Raw genomic sequence first — 18,926 nt, 5'->3', positions numbered from 1 at the left:
TGAGAACTGTGCAACTCCCAAACATTGGAGCCTTCGGCCATACTCCAGCCAACTCTTGCGATTTAATACTTTTAAATCTTGATGTTGTTTAACAATACCAGCAGAAGGGATCAGGTTGACAGGCGCTGCAGTTCTCCAGTATGGGGCTGTCCAGATCATTACTCAATCTACCTTGCATTGGCACAGTATAAAATACGTCATGAAGTCTCCTATGAAAAGGTATACAAATCTGTTTGAATCACTTTTGTTAGTCAGGGGGACCCATTCGCTGGAAGGGGCAGGGAGGACAAAAATAGCTCATTGGTATAGAACACTGAATTAGCAGCTGATTTTGAGGTGGGAGAAGATCGAATAAACCAACCGGACCTCAATAAACGGTTTCTTAGTATGCAGTAGCCCGCAACCACTTCTAACCCAAAAGCGTAATCTCATCCTTTTGCAGAATCAGGCAAGCTTTCACCTGCTCAAGCTGAACTGACATTGGTCTTCTTGGCCAGCAAGAGTTACTCTCTTGAAGCTGTTGAGGCTAGAGAACAGAATGACGCATATTCATTCTTTATAATAACTCTTCTAGCCCTCCCACTCCATACCACTTTATAACTTCCAATGTGGCAGATGTCTTCCATCATTGTGACCCTTGCTGCTTTTCTCAACATTGGCTGGCTTGGCATAACAAGAAGGGATGAATGGCTACAGGAGAGCCTGAATTGTGCCTGTAAGGTTCTACAGGGAGTCACTGACAGATAATGAGAAACTCAGCCCTAAGTTGGCTCTTCTCCCTCACTTTCTTTCTCCTCTCTCCCTCTACCTATCTCTCACTCTCTAAATACTAGTATCTATATTGTATTCACATCCCCTTCACAAACTTTCTGACCCTACTTCCTCTCTCCCTTAAATCAGTTCAACCCTCTTCTTTTCCTTTAGGAAACTCCACATCTTTTTTAAAGGCCCTTCCCATATTCACACTGCTTCTTGATAAGACATTATTTTTCTTTCTTTGCAGGATAGTGAAATAGATTTTCTTTAAATAAGGTTGGCATACCATCAATTCATTACACCGTACTTTATCATTATCCTTACTTAAGCAATGCATTTCATCATTAGGACATGTGCTGTGTTTGCCGGGCATGGTGGCGTGTGCCTGTTGTCCTAGCTACTTGGGAGGCTGAGGCTTGTGGATTGCTTGAGCTCAGGGGTTCTGGGCTGCACTCAGCTGTGTTGATCAGGTGTCCATGCTACGTTGGGTATCAATATGGTGTTCTAGAGGGAGCTCTAGAATTTCAGGTTGTGTAATGAGAGGTGCACCGACCCAGGCTGGAAACACAGCAGGCCAAAGCTTACATGCCCATCGGTAGCAGGACAGCACCTGAGAGCAGTAGGTGTAACACAGCTTGAGCAAAATAGTGAGACCTAGCCTCTCTTTTTTTGACTCAAATGTGAACGTTTTGATTTTTACAAGATAGTAATGAATTATTTTTCCAAAACCAAATCTTTGTTTTTCTTTTGATATTTTTGCAGGAAGTAAAATGAACATTTGAACTGGGCCGGGCATTCTAGCATAGCAGACAATTCTCCAGAATTGCGACATATTGCAACAACAAGCTAGCAGGTGGAGAGGACGGAAAACTCTGTGCAGCCTAGAATAGATGGCTGTGTGATTTTCTGCAAGGATGACTGAAATGCATTCTTCATTTTAGAGCACCTGTAGGATTAAATTGATCTGTCAAGTACAAAGGTATCCTTAGAAGAGCAACTTTGAAATACGTTTGCTGGGTCTTCTGCTGCATTCCTACGTCCAGCTCTAATTCATTTTTTGATTAGCCCTCATTCAATTCCATATATGAATGAGAAGGAGAAATAAGAGGGCCCTTCGCTCTTTGAGAGAAACATGAAAAGACTGAGAACTGTGCAACTCCCAAACATTGGAGCCTTCGGCCTTACTCCAGCCAACTCTTGCGGTTTAATACTTTTAAATCTTGATGTTGTTTAACAATACCAGCAGAAGGGATCAGGTTGACAGGCGCTGCAGTTCTCCAGTATGGGGCTGTCCAGATCATTACTCAATCTACCTTGCATTGGCACAGTATAAAATACGTCATGAAGTCTCCTATGAAAAGGTATACAAATCTGTTTGAATCACTTTTGTTAGTCAGGGGGACCCATTCGCTGGAAGGGGCAGGGAGGACAAAAATAGCTCATTGGTATAGAACACTGAATTAGCAGCTGATTTTGAGGTGGGAGAAGATCGAGTAATCCAACCGGACCTCAATAAACGGTTTCTTAGTATGCAGTAGCCCGCAACCACTTCTAACCCAAAAGCGTAATCTCATCCTTTTGCAGAATCAGGCAAGCTTTCACCTGCTCAAGCTGAACTGACATTGGTCTTCTTGGCCAGCAAGAGTTACTCTCTTGAAGCTGTTGAGGCTAGAGAACAGAATGACGCATATTCATTCTTTATAATAACTCTTCTAGCCCTCCCACTGCATACCACTTTATAACTTCCAATGTGGCAGATGTCTTCCATCATTGTGACCCTTGCTGCTTTTCTCAACATTGGCTGGCTCGGCATAACAAGAAGGGATGGATGGCTACAGAAGAGCCTGAATTGTGCCTGTAAGGTTCTACAGGGAGTCACTGGCAGATAATGAGAAACTCAGCCCTAAGTTGGCTCTTCTCCCTCACTTTCTTTCTCCTCTCTCCCTCTACCTATCTCTCACTCACTAAATACTAGTATCTATATTGTATTCACATCCCCTTCACAAACTTTCTGACCCTACTTCCTCTCTCCCTTAAATCAGTTCAACCCTCTACTTTTCCTTTAGGAAACTCCACATCTTTTTAAAGGCCCTTCCCATATTCACACTGCTTCTTGATAAGACATTATTTTCCTTTCTTTGCAGGATAGTGAAATAGATTTTCTTGAAATACGGTTGGCATACCATCAATTCATTACACCGTACTTTATCATTATCCTTACTTAAGCAATGCATTTCATCATTAGGACATGTGCTGTGTTTGCCGGGCATGGTGGCGTGTGCCTGTTGTCCTAGCTACTTGGGAGGCTGAGGCTTGTGGATTGCTTGAGCTCAGGGGTTCTGGGCTGCACTCAGCTGTGTTGATCAGGTGTCCATGCTACGTTGGGTATCAATATGGTGTTCTAGAGGGAGCTCTAGAATTTCAGGTTGTGTATTGAGAGGTGCACCAACCCAGGCTGGAAACAGAGCAGGCCAAAGCTTCCATGCCCATCGGTAGCAGGACAGCACCTGAGAGCAGTAGGTGTAACACAGCTTGAGCAAAATAGTGAGACCTAGCCTCTCTTTTTTTGAATCAAATGTGAACGTTTTGATTTTTACAAGATGGTAATGAATTATTTTTCCAAAACCAAATCTTTGTTTTTCTTTTGATATTTTTGGAGGAAGTACAATGAACATTTGAATAGGGCCGGGCATTCTAGCATAGCAGACAATTCTCCAGAATTGACACATATTGCAACAACAAGCTAGCAGGTGGAGAGGACGGAAAACTCTGTGCAGCCTAGAATAGATGGCTGTGTGATTTTCTGCAAGAATGACTGAAATGCATTCTTCATTTTAGAGCACCTGTAGGATTAAATTGACCTGTCAAGTACAAAAGTATCCTTAGAAGAGCAACTTTGAAATGCATTTGCTGGGTCTTCTGCTGCATTCCTACGTCCAGCTCTAATTCATTTTTTGATTAGCCCTCATTCAATTCCATATATGAATGAGAAGGAGAAATAAGAGGGCCCTTCGCTCTTTGAGAGAAACATGAAAAGACTGAGAACTGTGCAACTCCCAAACATTGGAGCCTTCGGCCTTACTCCAGCCAACTCTTGCGGTTTAATACTTTTAAATCTTGATGTTGTTTAACAATACCAGCAGAAGGGATCAGGTTGACAGGCGCTGCAGTTCTCCAGTATGGGGCTGTCCAGATCATTACTGAATCTACCTTGCATTGGCACAGTATAAAATACGTCATGAAGTCTCCTATGAAAAGGTATACAAATCTGTTTGAATCACTTTTGTTAGTCAGGGGGACCCATTCGCTGGAAGGGGCAGGGAGGACAAAAATAGCTCATTGGTATAGAACACTGAATTAGCAGCTGATTTTGAGGTGGGAGAAGATCGAGTAATCCAACCGGACCTCAATAAATGGTTTCTTAGTATGCAGTAGCCCGCAACCACTTCTAACCCAAAAGCGTAATCTCATCCTTTTGCAGAATCAGGCAAGCTTTCACCTGCTCAAGCTGAACTGACATTGGTCTTCTCGGCCAGCAAGAGTTCCTCTCTTGAAGCTGTTGAGGCTAGAGAACAGAATGACGCGTATTCATTCTTTATAATAACTCTTCTAGCCCTCCCACTCCATACCACTTTATAACTTCCAATGTTGCAGATGTCTTCCATCATTGTGACCCTTGCTACTTTTCTCAACATTGGCTGGCTCGGCATAACAAGAAGGGATGGATGGCTACAGGAGAGCCTGAATTGTGCCTGTAAGGTTCTACAGGGAGTCACTGGCAGATAATGAGAAACTCAGCCCTAAGTTGGCTCTTCTCTCTCACTTTCTTTCTCCTCTCTCCCTCTACCTATCTCTCACTCTCTAAATACTAGTATCTATATTGTATTCACATCCCCTTCACAAACTTTCTGACCCTATTTCCTCTCTCCCTTAAATCAGTTCAACCCTCTTCTTTTCCTTTAGGAAACTCCACATCTTTTTTAAAGGCCCTTCCCATATTCACACTGCTTCTTGATAAGACATTATTTTCCTTTCTTTGAAGGATAGTGAAATAGATTTTCTTGAAATACGGTTGGCATACCATCAATTCATTACACCGTACTTTATCATTATCCTTTCTTAAGCAATGCATTTCATCATTAGGACATGTGCTGTGTTTGCCGGGCATGGTGGCGTGTGCCTGTTGTCCTAGCTACTTGGGAGGCTGAGGCTTGTGGATTGCTTGAGCTCAGGGGTTCTGGGCTGCCCTCAGCTGTGTTGATCAGGTGTCCATGCTACGTTGGGTATCAATATGGTGTTCTAGAGGGAGCTCTAGAATTTCAGGTTGTGTAATGAGAGGTGCACCGACCCAGGCTGGAAACAGAGCAGGCCAAAGCTTCCATGCCCATCGGTAGCAGGACAGCACCTGAGAGCAGTAGGTGTAACACAGCTTGAGCAAAATAGTGAGACCTAGCCTCTCTTTTTTTGACTCAAATGTGAACGTTTTGATTTTTACAAGATGGTAATGAATTATTTTTCCAAAACCAAATCTTTGTTTTTCTTTTGATATTTTTGCAGGAAGTACAATGAACATTTGAATAGGGCTGGGCATTCTAGCATAGCAGACAATTCTCCAGAATTGCAACATATTGCAACAACAAGCTAGCAGGTGGAGAGGACGGAAAACTCTGTGCAGCCTAGAATAGATGGCTGTGTGATTTTCTGCAAGAATGACTGAAATGCATTCTTCATTTTAGAGCACCTGTAGGATTAAATTGATCTGTCAAGTACAAAAGTATCCTTAGAAGAGCAACTTTGAAATGCGTTTGCTGGGTCTTCTGCTGCATTCCTACGTCCAGCTCTAATTCATTTTTTGATTAGCCCTCATTCAATTCCATATATGAATGAGAAGGAGAAATAAGAGGGCCCTTCGCTCTTTGAGAGGAACATGAAAAGACTGAGAACTGTGCAACTCCCAAACATTGGAGCCTTCGGCCTTACTCCAGCCAACTCTTGCGGTTTAATACTTTTAAATCTTGATGTTGTTTAACAATACCAGCAGAAGGGATCAGGTTGACAGGCGCTGCAGTTCTCCAGTATGGGGCTGTCCAGATCATTACTCAATCTACCTTGCATTGGCACAGTATAAAATACGTCATGAAGTCTCCTATGAAAAGGTATACAAATCTGTTTGAATCACTTTTGTTAGTCAGGGGGACCCATTCGCTGGAAGGGGCAGGGAGGACAAAAATAGCTCATTGGTATAGAACACTGAATTAGCAGCTGATTTTGAGGTGGGAGAAGATAGAGTAATCCAACCGGACCTCAATAAACGGTTTCTTAGTATGCAGTAGCCCGCAACCACTTCTAACCCAAAAGCGTAATCTCATCCTTTTGCAGAATCAGGCAAGCTTTCACCTGCTCAAGCTGAACTGACATTGGTCTTCTTGGCCAGCAAGAGTTACTCTCTTGAAGCTGTTGAGGCTAGAGAACAGAATGAAGCATATTCATTCTTTATAATAACTCTTCTAGCCCTCCCACTGCATACCACTTTATAACTTCCAATGTGGCAGATGTCTTCCATCATTGTGACCCTTGCTACTTTTCTCAACATTGGCTGGCTCGGCATAACAAGAAGGGATGGATGGCTACAGGAGAGCCTGAATTGTGCCTGTAAGGTTCTACAGGGAGTCACTGGCAGATAATGAGAAACTCAGCCCTAAGTTGGCTCTTCTCTCTCACTTTCTTTCTCCTCTCTCCCTCTACCTATCTCTCACTCTCTAAATACTAGTATCTATATTGTATTCACAACCCCTTCACAAACTTTCTGACCCTACTTCCTCTCTCCCTTAAATCAGTTCAACCCTCTTCTTTTCCTTTAGGAAACTCCACATCTTTTTTAAAGGCCCTTCCCATATTCACACTGCTTCTTGATAAGACATTATTTTCCTTTCTTTGAAGGATAGTGAAATAGATTTTCTTGAAATACGGTTGGCATACCATCAATTCATTACACCGTACTTTATCATTATCCTTACTTAAGCAATGCATTTCATCATTAGGACATGTGCTGTGTTTGCCGGGCATGGTGGCGTGTGCCTGTTGTCCTAGCTACTTGGGAGGCTGAGGCTTGTGGATTGCTTGAGCTCAGGGGTTCTGGGCTGCACTCTGCTGTGTTGATCAGGTGTCCATGCTACGTTGGGTATCAATATGGTGTTCTAGAGGGAGCTCTAGAATTTCAGGTTGTGTAATGAGAGGTGCACCGACCCAGGCTGGAAACAGAGCAGGCCGAAATGTCCATGCCCATCGGTAGCAGGACAGCACCTGAGAGCAGTAGGTGTAACACAGCTTGAGCAAAATAGTGAGACCTAGCCTCTCTTTTTTTGACTCAAATGTGAACGTTTTGATTTTTACAAGATGGTAATGAATTATTTTTCCAAAACCAAATCTTTGTTTTTCTTTTGATATTTTTGCAGGAAGTATAATGAACATTTGAACTGGGCCGGGCATTCTAGCATAGCAGACAATTCTCCAGAATTGCGACATATTGCAACAACAAGCTAGCAGGTGGAGTGAACTGAAAACTCTGTGCAGCCTAGAATAGATGGCTGTGTGATTTTCTGCAAGGATGACTGAAATGCATTCTTCATTTTAGAGCACCTGTAGGATTAAATTGATCTGTCAAGTACAAAGGTATCCTTAGAAGAGCAACTTTGAAATGTGTTTGCTGGGTCTTCTGCTGCATTCCTACGTCCAGCTCTAATTCATTTTTTGATTAGCCCTCATTCAATTCCATATATGAATGAGAAGGAGAAATAAGAGGGCCCTTCGCTCTTTGAGAGAAACATGAAAAGACTGAGAACTGTGCAACTCCCAAACATTGGAGCCTTCGGCCTTACTCCAGCCAACTCTTGCGGTTTAATACTTTCAAATCTTGATGTTGTTTAACAATACCAGCAGAAGGGATCAGGTTGACAGGCGCTGCAGTTCTCCAGTATGGGGCTGTCCAGATCATTACTCAATCTACCTTGCATTGGCACAGTATAAAATACGTCATGAAGTCTCCTATGAAAAGGTATACAAATCTGTTTGAATCACTTTTGTTAGTCAGGGGGACCCATTCGCTGGAAGGGGCAGGGAGGACAAAAATAGCTCATTGGTATAGAACACTGAATTAACAGCTGATTTTGAGGTGGGAGAAGATCGAGTAATCCAACCGGACCTCAATAAACGGTTTCTTAGTATGCAGTAGCCCGCAACCACTTCTAACCCAAAAGCGTAATCTCATCCTTTTGCAGAATCAGGCAAGCTTTTACCTGCTCAAGCTGAACTGACATTGGTCTTCTTGGCCAGCAAGAGTTACTCTCTTGAAGCTGTTGAGGCTAGAGAACAGAATGACGCATATTCATTCTTTATAATAACTCTTCTAGCCCTCCCACTCCATACCACTTTATAACTTCCAATGTGGCAGATGTCTTCCATCATTGTGACCCTTGCTGCTTTTCTCGACATTGGCTGGCTCGGCATAACAAGAAGGGATGGATGGCTACAGGAGAGCCTGAATTGTGCCTGTAAGGTTCTACAGGGAGTCACTGGCAGATAATGAGAAACTCAGCCCTAAGTTGGCTCTTCTCCCTCACTTTCTTTCTCCTCTCTCCCTCTACCTATCTCTCACTCACTAAATACTAGTATCTATATTGTATTCACATCCCCTTCACAAACTTTCTGACCCTACTTCCTCTCTCCCTTAAATCAGTTCAACCCTCTTCTTTTCCTTTAGGAAACTCCACATCTTTTTTAAAGGCCCTTCCCATATTCACACTGCTTCTTGATAAGACATTATTTTTCTTTCTTTGCAGGATAGTGAAATAGATTTTCTTTAAATACGGTTGGCATACCATCAATTCATTACACCGTACTTTATCATTATCCTTACTTAAGCAATGCATTTCATCATTAGGACATGTGCTGTGTTTGCCGGGCATGGTGGCGTGTGCCTGTTGTCCTAGCTACTTGGGAGGCTGAGGCTTGTGGATTGCTTGAGCTCAGGGGTTCTGGGCTGCACTCAGCTGTGTTGATCAGGTGTCCATGCTACGTTGGGTATCAATATGGTGTTCTAGAGGGAGCTCTAGAATTTCAGGTTGTGTAATGAGAGGTGCACCGACCCAGGCTGGAAACAGAGCAGGCCAAAGCTTCCATGCCCATCGGTAGCAGGACAGCACCTGAGAGCAGTAGGTGTAACACAGCTTGAGCAAAATAGTGAGACCTAGCCTCTCTTTTTTTGACTCAAATGTGAACGTTTTGATTTTTACAAGATGGTAATGAATTATTTTTCCAAAACCAAATCTTTGTTTTTCTTTTGATATTTTTGCAGGAAGTACAATGAACATTTGAACTGGGCCGGGCATTCTAGCATAGCAGACAATTCTCCAGAATTGCGACATATTGCAACAACAAGCTAGCAGGTGGAGAGGACGGAAAACTCTGTGCAGCCTAGAATAGATGGCTGTGTGATTTTCTGCAAGGATGACTGAAATGCATTCTTCATTTTAGAGCACCTGTAGGATTAAATTGATCTGTCAAGTACAAAGGTATCCTTAGAAGAGTAACTTTGAAATGCGTTTGCTGGGTCTTCTGCTGCATTCCTACGTCCAGCTCTAATTCATTTTTTGATTAGCCCTCATTCAATTCCATATATGAATGAGAAGGAGAAATAAGAGGGCCCTTCGCTCTTTGAGAGAAACATGAAAAGACTGAGAACTGTGCAACTCCCAAACATTGGAGCCTTCGGCCATACTCCAGCCAACTCTTGCGGTTTAATACTTTTAAATCTTGATGTTGTTTAACAATACCAGCAGAAGGGATCAGGTTGACAGGCGCTGCAGTTCTCCAGTATGGGGCTGTCCAGATCATTACTCAATCTACCTTGCATTGGCACAGTATAAAATACGTCATGAAGTCTCCTATGAAAAGGTATACAAATCTGTTTGAATCACTTTTGTTAGTCAGGGGGACCCATTCGCTGGAAGGGGCAGGGAGGACAAAAATAGCTCATTGGTATAGAACACTGAATTAGCAGCTGATTTTGAGGTGGGAGAAGATCGAATAAACCAACCGGACCTCAATAAACGGTTTCTTAGTATGCAGTAGCCCGCAACCACTTCTAACCCAAAAGCGTAATCTCATCCTTTTGCAGAATCAGGCAAGCTTTCACCTGCTCAAGCTGAACTGACATTGGTCTTCTTGGCCAGCAAGAGTTACTCTCTTGAAGCTGTTGAGGCTAGAGAACAGAATGACGCATATTCATTCTTTATAATAACTGTTCTAGCCCTCCCACTCCATACCACTTTATAACTTCCAATGTGGCAGATGTCTTCCATCATTGTGACCCTTGCTGCTTTTCTCAACATTGGCTGGCTTGGCATAACAAGAAGGGATGAATGGCTACAGGAGAGCCTGAATTGTGCCTGTAAGGTTCTACAGGGAGTCACTGACAGATAATGAGAAACTCAGCCCTAAGTTGGCTCTTCTCCCTCACTTTCTTTCTCCTCTCTCCCTCTACCTATCTCTCACTCTCTAAATACTAGTATCTATATTGTATTCACATCCCCTTCACAAACTTTCTGACCCTACTTCCTCTCTCCCTTAAATCAGTTCAACCCTCTTCTTTTCCTTTAGGAAACTCCACATCTTTTTTAAAGGCCCTTCCCATATTCACACTGCTTCTTGATAAGACATTATTTTTCTTTCTTTGCAGGATAGTGAAATAGATTTTCTTTAAATACGGTTGGCATACCATCAATTCATTACACCGTACTTTATCATTATCCTTACTTAAGCAATGCATTTCATCATTAGGACATGTGCTGTGTTTGCCGGGCATGGTGGCGTGTGCCTGTTGTCCTAGCTACTTGGGAGGCTGAGGCTTGTGGATTGCTTGAGCTCAGGGGTTCTGGGCTGCACTCAGCTGTGTTGATCAGGTGTCCATGCTACGTTGGGTATCAATATGGTGTTCTAGAGGGAGCTCTAGAATTTCAGGTTGTGTAATGAGAGGTGCACCGACCCAGGCTGGAAACACAGCAGGCCAAAGCTTACATGCCCATCGGTAGCAGGACAGCACCTGAGAGCAGTAGGTGTAACACAGCTTGAGCAAAATAGTGAGACCTAGCCTCTCTTTTTTTGACTCAAATGTGAACGTTTTGATTTTTACAAGATGGTAATGAATTATTTTTCCAAAACCAAATCTTTGTTTTTCTTTTGATATTTTTGCAGGAAGTAAAATGAACATTTGAACTGGGCCGGGCATTCTAGCATAGCAGACAATTCTCCAGAATTGCGACATATTGCAACAACAAGCTAGCAGGTGGAGAGGACGGAAAACTCTGTGCAGCCTAGAATAGATGGCTGTGTGATTTTCTGCAAGGATGACTGAAATGCATTCTTCATTTTAGAGCACCTGTAGGATTAAATTGATCTGTCAAGTACAAAAGTATCCTTAGAAGAGGAACTTTGAAATGCGTTTGCTGGGTCTTCTGCTGCATTCCTACGTCCAGCTCTAATTCATTTTTTGATTAGCCCTCATTCAATTCCATATATGAATGAGAAGGAGAAATAAGAGGGCCCTTCGCTCTTTGAGAGAAACATGAAAAGACTGAGAACTGTGCAACTCCCAAACATTGGAGCCTTCGGCCTTACTCCAGCCAACTCTTGCGGTTTAATACTTTTAAATCTTGATGTTGTTTAACAATACCAGCAGAAGGGATCAGGTTGACAGGCGCTGCAGTTCTCCAGTATGGGCCTGTCCAGATCATTACTCAATCTACCTTGCATTGGCACAGTATAAAATACGTCATGAAGTCTCCTATGAAAAGGTATACAAATCTGTTTGAATCACTTTTGTTAGTCAGGGGGACCCATTCGCTGGAAGGGGCAGGGAGGACAAAAATAGCTCATTGGTATGGAACACTGAATTAGCAGCTGATTTTGAGGTGGGAGAAGATCGAGTAATCCAACCGGACCTCAATAAACGGTTTCTTAGTATGCAGTAGCCCGCAACCACTTCTAACCCAAAAGCGTAATCTCATCCTTTTGCAGAATCAGGCAAGCTTTCACCTGCTCAAGCTGAACTGACATTGGTCTTCTTGGCCAGCAAGAGTTACTCTCTTGAAGCTGTTGAGGCTAGAGAACAGAATGACGCATATTCATTCTTTATAATAACTCTTCTAGCCCTCCCACTGCATACCACTTTATAACTTCCAATGTGGCAGATGTCTTCCATCATTGTGACCCTTGCTGCTTTTCTCAACATTGGCTGGCTCGGCATAACAAGAAGGGATGGATGGCTACAGAAGAGCCTGAATTGTGCCTGTAAGGTTCTACAGGGAGTCACTGGCAGATAATGAGAAACTCAGCCCTAAGTTGGCTCTTCTCCCTCACTTTCTTTCTCCTCTCTCCCTCTACCTATCTCTCACTCACTAAATACTAGTATCTATATTGTATTCACATCCCCTTCACAAACTTTCTGACCCTACTTCCTCTCTCCCTTAAATCAGTTCAACCCTCTTCTTTTCCTTTAGGAAACTCCACATCTTTTTAAAGGCCCTTCCCATATTCACACTGCTTCTTGATAAGACATTATTTTCCTTTCTTTGCAGGATAGTGAAATAGATTTTCTTGAAATACGGTTGGCATACCATCAATTCATTACACCGTACTTTATCATTATCCTTACTTAAGCAATGCATTTCATCATTAGGACATGTGCTGTGTTTGCCGGGCATGGTGGCGTGTGCCTGTTGTCCTAGCTACTTGGGAGGCTGAGGCTTGTGGATTGCTTGAGCTCAGGGGTTCTGGGCTGCACTCAGCTGTGTTGATCAGGTGTCCATGCTACGTTGGGTATCAATATGGTGTTCTAGAGGGAGCTCTAGAATTTCAGGTTGTGTATTGAGAGGTGCACCAACCCAGGCTGGAAACAGAGCAGGCCAAAGCTTCCAAGCCCATCGGTATCAGGACAGCACCTGAGAGCAGTAGGTGTAACACAGCTTGAGCAAAATAGTGAGACCTAGCCTCTCTTTTTTTGAATCAAATGTGAACGTTTTGATTTTTACAAGATGGTAATGAATTATTTTTCCAAAACCAAATCTTTGTTTTTCTTTTGATATTTTTGCAGGAAGTACAATGAACATTTGAATAGGGCCAGGCATTCTAGCATAGCAGACAATTCTCCAGAATTGACACATATTGCAACAACAAGCTAGCAGGTGGAGAGGACGGAAAACTCTGTGCAGCCTAGAATAGATGGCTGTGTGATTTTCTGCAAGAATGACTGAAATGCATTCTTCATTTTAGAGCACCTGTAGGATTAAATTGACCTGTCAAGTACAAAAGTATCCTTAGAAGAGCAACTTTGAAATGCATTTGCTGGGTCTTCTGCTGCATTCCTACGTCCAGCTCTAATTCATTTTTTGATTAGCCCTCATTCAATTCCATATATGAATGAGAAGGAGAAATAAGAGGGCCCTTCGCTCTTTGAGAGAAACATGAAAAGACTGAGAACTGTGCAACTCCCAAACATTGGAGCCTTCGGCCTTACTCCAGCCAACTCTTGCGGTTTATACTTTTAAATCTTGATGTTGTTTAACAATACCAGCAGAAGGGATCAGGTTGACAGGCGCTGCAGTTCTCCAGTATTGGGCTGTCCAGATCATTACTGAATCTACCTTGCATTGGCACAGTATAAAATACGTCATGAAGTCTCCTATGAAAATGTATACAAATCTGTTTGAATCACTTTTGTTAGTCAGGGGGACCCATTCGCTGGAAGGGGCAGGGAGGACAAAAATAGCTCATTGGTATAGAACACTGAATTAGCAGCTGATTTTGAGGTGGGAGAAGATCGAGTAATCCAACCGGACCTCAATAAATGGTTTCTTAGTATGCAGTAGCCCGCAACCACTTCTAACCCAAAAGCGTAATCTCATCCTTTTGCAGAATCAGGCAAGCTTTCACCTGCTCAAGCTGAACTGACATTGGTCTTCTTGGCCAGCAAGAGTTACTCTCTTGAAGCTGTTGAGGCTAGAGAACAGAATGACGCGTATTCATTCTTTATAATAACTCTTCTAGCCCTCTCACTCCATACCACTTTATAACTTCCAATGTTGCAGATGTCTTCCATCATTGTGACCCTTGCTACTTTTCTCAACATTGGCTGGCTCGGCATAACAAGAAGGGATGGATGGCTACAGGAGAGCCTGAATTGTGCCTGTAAGGTTCTACAGGGAGTCACTGGCAGATAATGAGAAACTCAGCCCTAAGTTGGCTCTTCTCTCTCACTTTCTTTCTCCTCTCTCCCTCTACCTATCTCTCACTCACTAAATACTAGTATCTATATTGTATTCACATCCCCTTCACAAACTTTCTGACCCTATTTCCTCTCTCCCTTAAATCAGTTCAACCCTCTTCTTTTCCTTTAGGAAACTCCACATCTTTTTAAAGGCCCTTCCCATATTCACACTGCTTCTTGATAAGACATTATTTTCCTTTCTTTGCAGGATAGTGAAATAGATTTTCTTGAAATACGGTTGGCATACCATCAATTCATTACACCGTACTTTATCATTATCCTTACTTAAGCAATGCATTTCATCATTAGGACATGTGCTGTGTTTGCCGGGCATGGTGGCGTGTGCCTGTTGTCCTAGCTACTTGGGAGGCTGAGGCTTGTGGATTGCTTGAGCTCAGGGGTTCTGGGCTGCACTCAGCTGTGTTGATCAGGTGTCCATGCTACGTTGGGTATCAATATGGTGTTCTAGAGGGAGCTCTAGAATTTCAGGTTGTGTATTGAGAGGTGCACCAACCCAGGCTGGAAACAGAGCAGGCCAAAGCTTCCATGCCCATCGGTAGCAGGACAGCACCTGAGAGCAGTAGGTGTAACACAGCTTGAGCAAAATAGTGAGACCTAGCCTCTCTTTTTTTGAATCAAATGTGAACGTTTTGATTTTTACAAGATGGTAATGAATTATTTTTCCAAAACCAAATCTTTGTTTTTCTTTTGATATTTTTGCAGGAAGTACAATGAACATTTGAATAGGGCCGGGCATTCTAGCATAGCAGACAATTCTCCAGAATTGACACATATTGCAACAACAAGCTAGCAGGTGGAGAGGACGGAAAACTCTGTGCAGCCTAGAATAGATGGCTGTGTGATTTTCTGCAAGAATGACTGAAATGCATTCTTCATTTTAGAGCACCTGTAGGATTAAATTGATCTGTCAAGTACAAAAGTATCCTTAGAAGAGCAACTTTGAAATGCATTTGCTGGGTCTTCTGCTGCATTCCTACGTCCAGCTCTAATTCATTTTTTGATTAGCCCTCATTCAATTCCATATATGAATGAGAAGGAGAAATAAGAGGGCCCTTCGCTCTTTGAGAGAAACATGAAAAGACTGAGAACTGTGCAACTCCCAAACATTGGAGCCTTCGGCCTTACTCCAGCCAACTCTTGCGGTTTAATACTTTTAAATCTTGATGTTGTTTAACAATACCAGCAGAAGGGATCAGGTTGACAGGCGCTGCAGTTCTCCAGTATGGGGCTGTCCAGATCATTACTGAATCTACCTTGCATTGGCACAGTATAAAATACGTCATGAAGTCTCCTATGAAAAGGTATACAAATCTGTTTGAATCACTTTTGTTAGTCAGGGGGACCCATTCGCTGGAAGGGGCAGGGAGGACAAAAATAGCTCATTGGTATAGAACACTGAATTAGCAGCTGATTTTGAGGTGGGAGAAGATCGAGTAATCCAACCGGACCTCAATAAATGGTTTCTTAGTATGCAGTAGCCCGCAACCACTTCTAACCCAAAAGCGTAATCTCATAATTTTGCAGAATCAGGCAAGCTTTCACCTGCTCAAGCTGAACTGACATTGGTCTTCTCGGCCAGCAAGAGTTCCTCTCTTGAAGCTGTTGAGGCTAGAGAACAGAATGACGCGTATTCATTCTTTATAATAACTCTTCTAGCCCTCCCACTCCATACCACTTTATAACTTCCAATGTTGCAGATGTCTTCCATCATTGTGACCCTTGCTACTTTTCTCAACATTGGCTGGCTCGGCATAACAAGAAGGGATGGATGGCTACAGGAGAGCCTGAATTGTGCCTGTAAGGTTCTACAGGGAGTCACTGGCAGATAATGAGAAACTCAGCCCTAAGTTGGCTCTTCTCTCTCACTTTCTTTCTCCTCTCTCCCTCTACCTATCTCTCACTCTCTAAATACTAGTATCTATATTGTATTCACATCCCCTTCACAAACTTTCTGACCCTACTTCCTCTCTCCCTTAAATCAGTTCAACCCTCTTCTTTTCCTTTAGGAAACTCCACATCTTTTTTAAAGGCCCTTCCCATATTCACACTGCTTCTTGATAAGACATTATTTTCCTTTCTTTGAAGGATAGTGAAATAGATTTTCTTGAAATACGGTTGGCATACCATCAATTCATTACACCGTACTTTATCATTATCCTTTCTTAAGCAATGCATTTCATCATTAGGACATGTGCTGTGTTTGCTGGGCATGGTGGCGTGTGCCTGTTGTCCTAGCTACTTGGGGGGCTGAGGCTTGTGGATTGCTTGAGCTCAGGGGTTCTGGGCTGCACTCAGCTGTGTTGATCAGGTGTCCATGCTACGTTGGGTATCAATATGGTGTTCTAGAGGGAGCTCTAGAATTTCAGGTTGTGTATTGAGAGGTGCACCAACCCAGGCTGGAAACAGAGCAGGCCAAAGCTTCCATGCCCATCGGTAGCAGGACAGCACCTGAGAGCAGTAGGTGTAACACAGCTTGAGCAAAATAGTGAGACCTAGCCTCTCTTTTTTTTAATCAAATGTGAACGTTTTGATTTTTACAAGATGGTAATGAATTATTTTTCCAAAACCAAATCTTTGTTTTTCTTTTGATATTTTTGCAGGAAGTACAATGAACATTTGAATAGGGCCGGGCATTCTAGCATAGCAGACAATTCTCCAGAATTGACACATATTGCAACAACAAGCTAGCAGGTGGAGAGGACGGAAAACTCTGTGCAGCCTAGAATAGATGGCTGTGTGATTTTCTGCAAGAATGACTGAAATGCATTCTTCATTTTAGAGCACCTGTAGGATTAAATTGATCTGTCAAGTACAAAAGTATCCTTAGAAGAGCAACTTTGAAATGCATTTGCTGGGTCTTCTGCTGCATTCCTACGTCCAGCTCTAATTCATTTTTTGATTAGCCCTCATTCAATTCCATATATGAATGAGAAGGAGAAATAAGAGGGCCCTTCGCTCTTTGAGAGAAACATGAAAAGACTGAGAACTGTGCAACTCCCAAACATTGGAGCCTTCGGCCTTACTCCAGCCAACTCTTGCGGTTTAATACTTTTAAATCTTGATGTTGTTTAACAATACCAGCAGAAGGGATCAGGTTGACAGGCGCTGCAGTTCTCCAGTATGGGGCTGTCCAGATCATTACTGAATCTACCTTGCATTGGCACAGTATAAAATACGTCATGAAGTCTCCTATGAAAAGGTATACAAATCTGTTTGAATCACTTTTGTTAGTCAGGGGGACCCATTCGCTGGAAGGGGCAGGGAGGACAAAAATAGCTCATTGGTATAGAACACTGAATTAGCAGCTGATTTTGAGGTGGGAGAAGATCGAGTAATCCAACCGGACCTCAATAAATGGTTTCTTAGTATGCAGTAGCCCGCAACCACTTCTAACCCAAAAGCGTAATCTCATCCTTTTGCAGAATCAGGCAAGCTTTCACCTGCACAAGCTGAACTGACATTGGTCTTCTCGGCCAGCAAGAGTTCCTCTCTTGAAGCTGTTGAGGCTAGAGAACAGAATGACGCGTATTCATTCTTTATAATAACTCTTCTAGCCCTCCCACTCCATACCACTTTATAACTTCCAATGTTGCAGATGTCTTCCATCATTGTGACCCTTGCTACTTTTCTCAACATTGGCTGGCTCGGCATAACAAGAAGGGATGGATGGCTACAGGAGAGCCTGAATTGTGCCTGTAAGGTTCTACAGGGAGTCACTGGCAGATAATGAGAAACTCAGCCCTAAGTTGGCTCTTCTCTCTCACTTTCTTTCTCCTCTCTCCCTCTACCTATCTCTCACTCTCTAAATACTAGTATCTATATTGTATTCACATCCCCTTCACAAACTTTCTGACCCTATTTCCTCTCTCCCTTAAATCAGTTCAACCCTCTTCTTTTCCTTTAGGAAACTCCACATCTTTTTTAAAGGCCCTTCCCATATTCACACTGCTTCTTGATAAGACATTATTTTCCTTTCTTTGAAGGATAGTGAAATAGATTTTCTTGAAATACGGTTGGCATACCATCAATTCATTACACCGTACTTTATCATTATCCTTTCTTAAGCAATGCATTTCATCATTAGGACATGTGCTGTGTTTGCCAGGCATGGTGGCGTGTGCCTGTTGTCCTAGCTACTTGGGAGGCTGAGGCTTGTGGATTGCTTGAGCTCAGGGGTTCTGGGCTGCACTCAGCTGTGTTGATCAGGTGTCCATGCTACGTTGGGTATCAATATGGTGTTCTAGAGGGAGCTCTAGAATTTCAGGTTGTGTAATGAGAGGTGCACCGACCCAGGCTGGAAACAGAGCAGGCCAAAGCTTCCATGCCCATCGGTAGCAGGACAGCACCTGAGAGCAGTAGGTGTAACACAGCTTGAGCAAAATAGTGAGACCTAGCCTCTCTTTTTTTGACTCAAATGTGAACGTTTTGATTTTTACAAGATGGTAATGAATTATTTTTCCAAAACCAAATCTTTGTTTTTCTTTTGATATTTTTGCAGGAAGTACAATGAACATTTGAATAGGGCTGGGCATTCTAGCATAGCAGACAATTCTCCAGAATTGCAACATATTGCAACAACAAGCTAGCAGGTGGAGAGGACGGAAAACTCTGTGCAGCCTAGAATAGATGGCTGTGTGATTTTCTGCAAGAATGACTGAAATGCATTCTTCATTTTAGAGCACCTGTAGGATTAAATTGATCTGTCAAGTACAAAAGTATCCTTAGAAGAGCAACTTTGAAATGCATTTGCTGGGTCTTCTGCTGCATTCCTACGTCCAGCTCTAATTCATTTTTTGATTAGCCCTCATTCAATTCCATATATGAATGA

General features: G+C 42.7%; 10 non-coding genes across 10 annotated transcripts; all 10 read left to right on the top strand.

Annotated features, from left to right (window-relative positions):
* Positions 1 to 1,120: 1,120 nt before the first annotated feature.
* LOC147734293 (signal recognition particle RNA) lies at positions 1,121 to 1,420 on the top strand. The gene has a single exon (XR_015308262.1).
* Positions 1,421 to 3,017: 1,597 nt separating this feature from the next.
* On the top strand, positions 3,018 to 3,317 carry LOC147734292 (signal recognition particle RNA). The gene has a single exon (XR_015308169.1).
* Positions 3,318 to 4,915: 1,598 nt separating this feature from the next.
* On the top strand, positions 4,916 to 5,215 carry LOC147734291 (signal recognition particle RNA). The gene has a single exon (XR_015307927.1).
* Positions 5,216 to 6,813: 1,598 nt separating this feature from the next.
* LOC147734290 (signal recognition particle RNA) lies at positions 6,814 to 7,113 on the top strand. The gene has a single exon (XR_015307981.1).
* Positions 7,114 to 8,711: 1,598 nt separating this feature from the next.
* Positions 8,712 to 9,011, top strand: LOC147734289 (signal recognition particle RNA). Its single transcript, XR_015307830.1, has one exon.
* Positions 9,012 to 10,609: 1,598 nt separating this feature from the next.
* On the top strand, positions 10,610 to 10,909 carry LOC147734288 (signal recognition particle RNA). Its single transcript, XR_015308261.1, has one exon.
* A 1,597-nt stretch (positions 10,910 to 12,506) lies between these two features.
* LOC147734287 (signal recognition particle RNA) lies at positions 12,507 to 12,806 on the top strand. The gene has a single exon (XR_015307731.1).
* A 1,596-nt stretch (positions 12,807 to 14,402) lies between these two features.
* LOC147734286 (signal recognition particle RNA) lies at positions 14,403 to 14,702 on the top strand. Its single transcript, XR_015308168.1, has one exon.
* Positions 14,703 to 16,300: 1,598 nt separating this feature from the next.
* Positions 16,301 to 16,600, top strand: LOC147734285 (signal recognition particle RNA). Its single transcript, XR_015308278.1, has one exon.
* Positions 16,601 to 18,198: 1,598 nt separating this feature from the next.
* Positions 18,199 to 18,498, top strand: LOC147734284 (signal recognition particle RNA). The gene has a single exon (XR_015307885.1).
* Positions 18,499 to 18,926: the final 428 nt, after the last annotated feature.

The sequence above is a fragment of the Lissotriton vulgaris genome, chromosome 1_2 (assembly GCF_964263255.1).
Source record: "Lissotriton vulgaris chromosome 1_2, aLisVul1.2, whole genome shotgun sequence".
In the NCBI taxonomy this organism is placed as follows: Eukaryota; Metazoa; Chordata; class Amphibia; order Caudata; family Salamandridae; genus Lissotriton; species Lissotriton vulgaris.
This window is presented reverse-complemented; position numbering and strand designations above follow the sequence as displayed.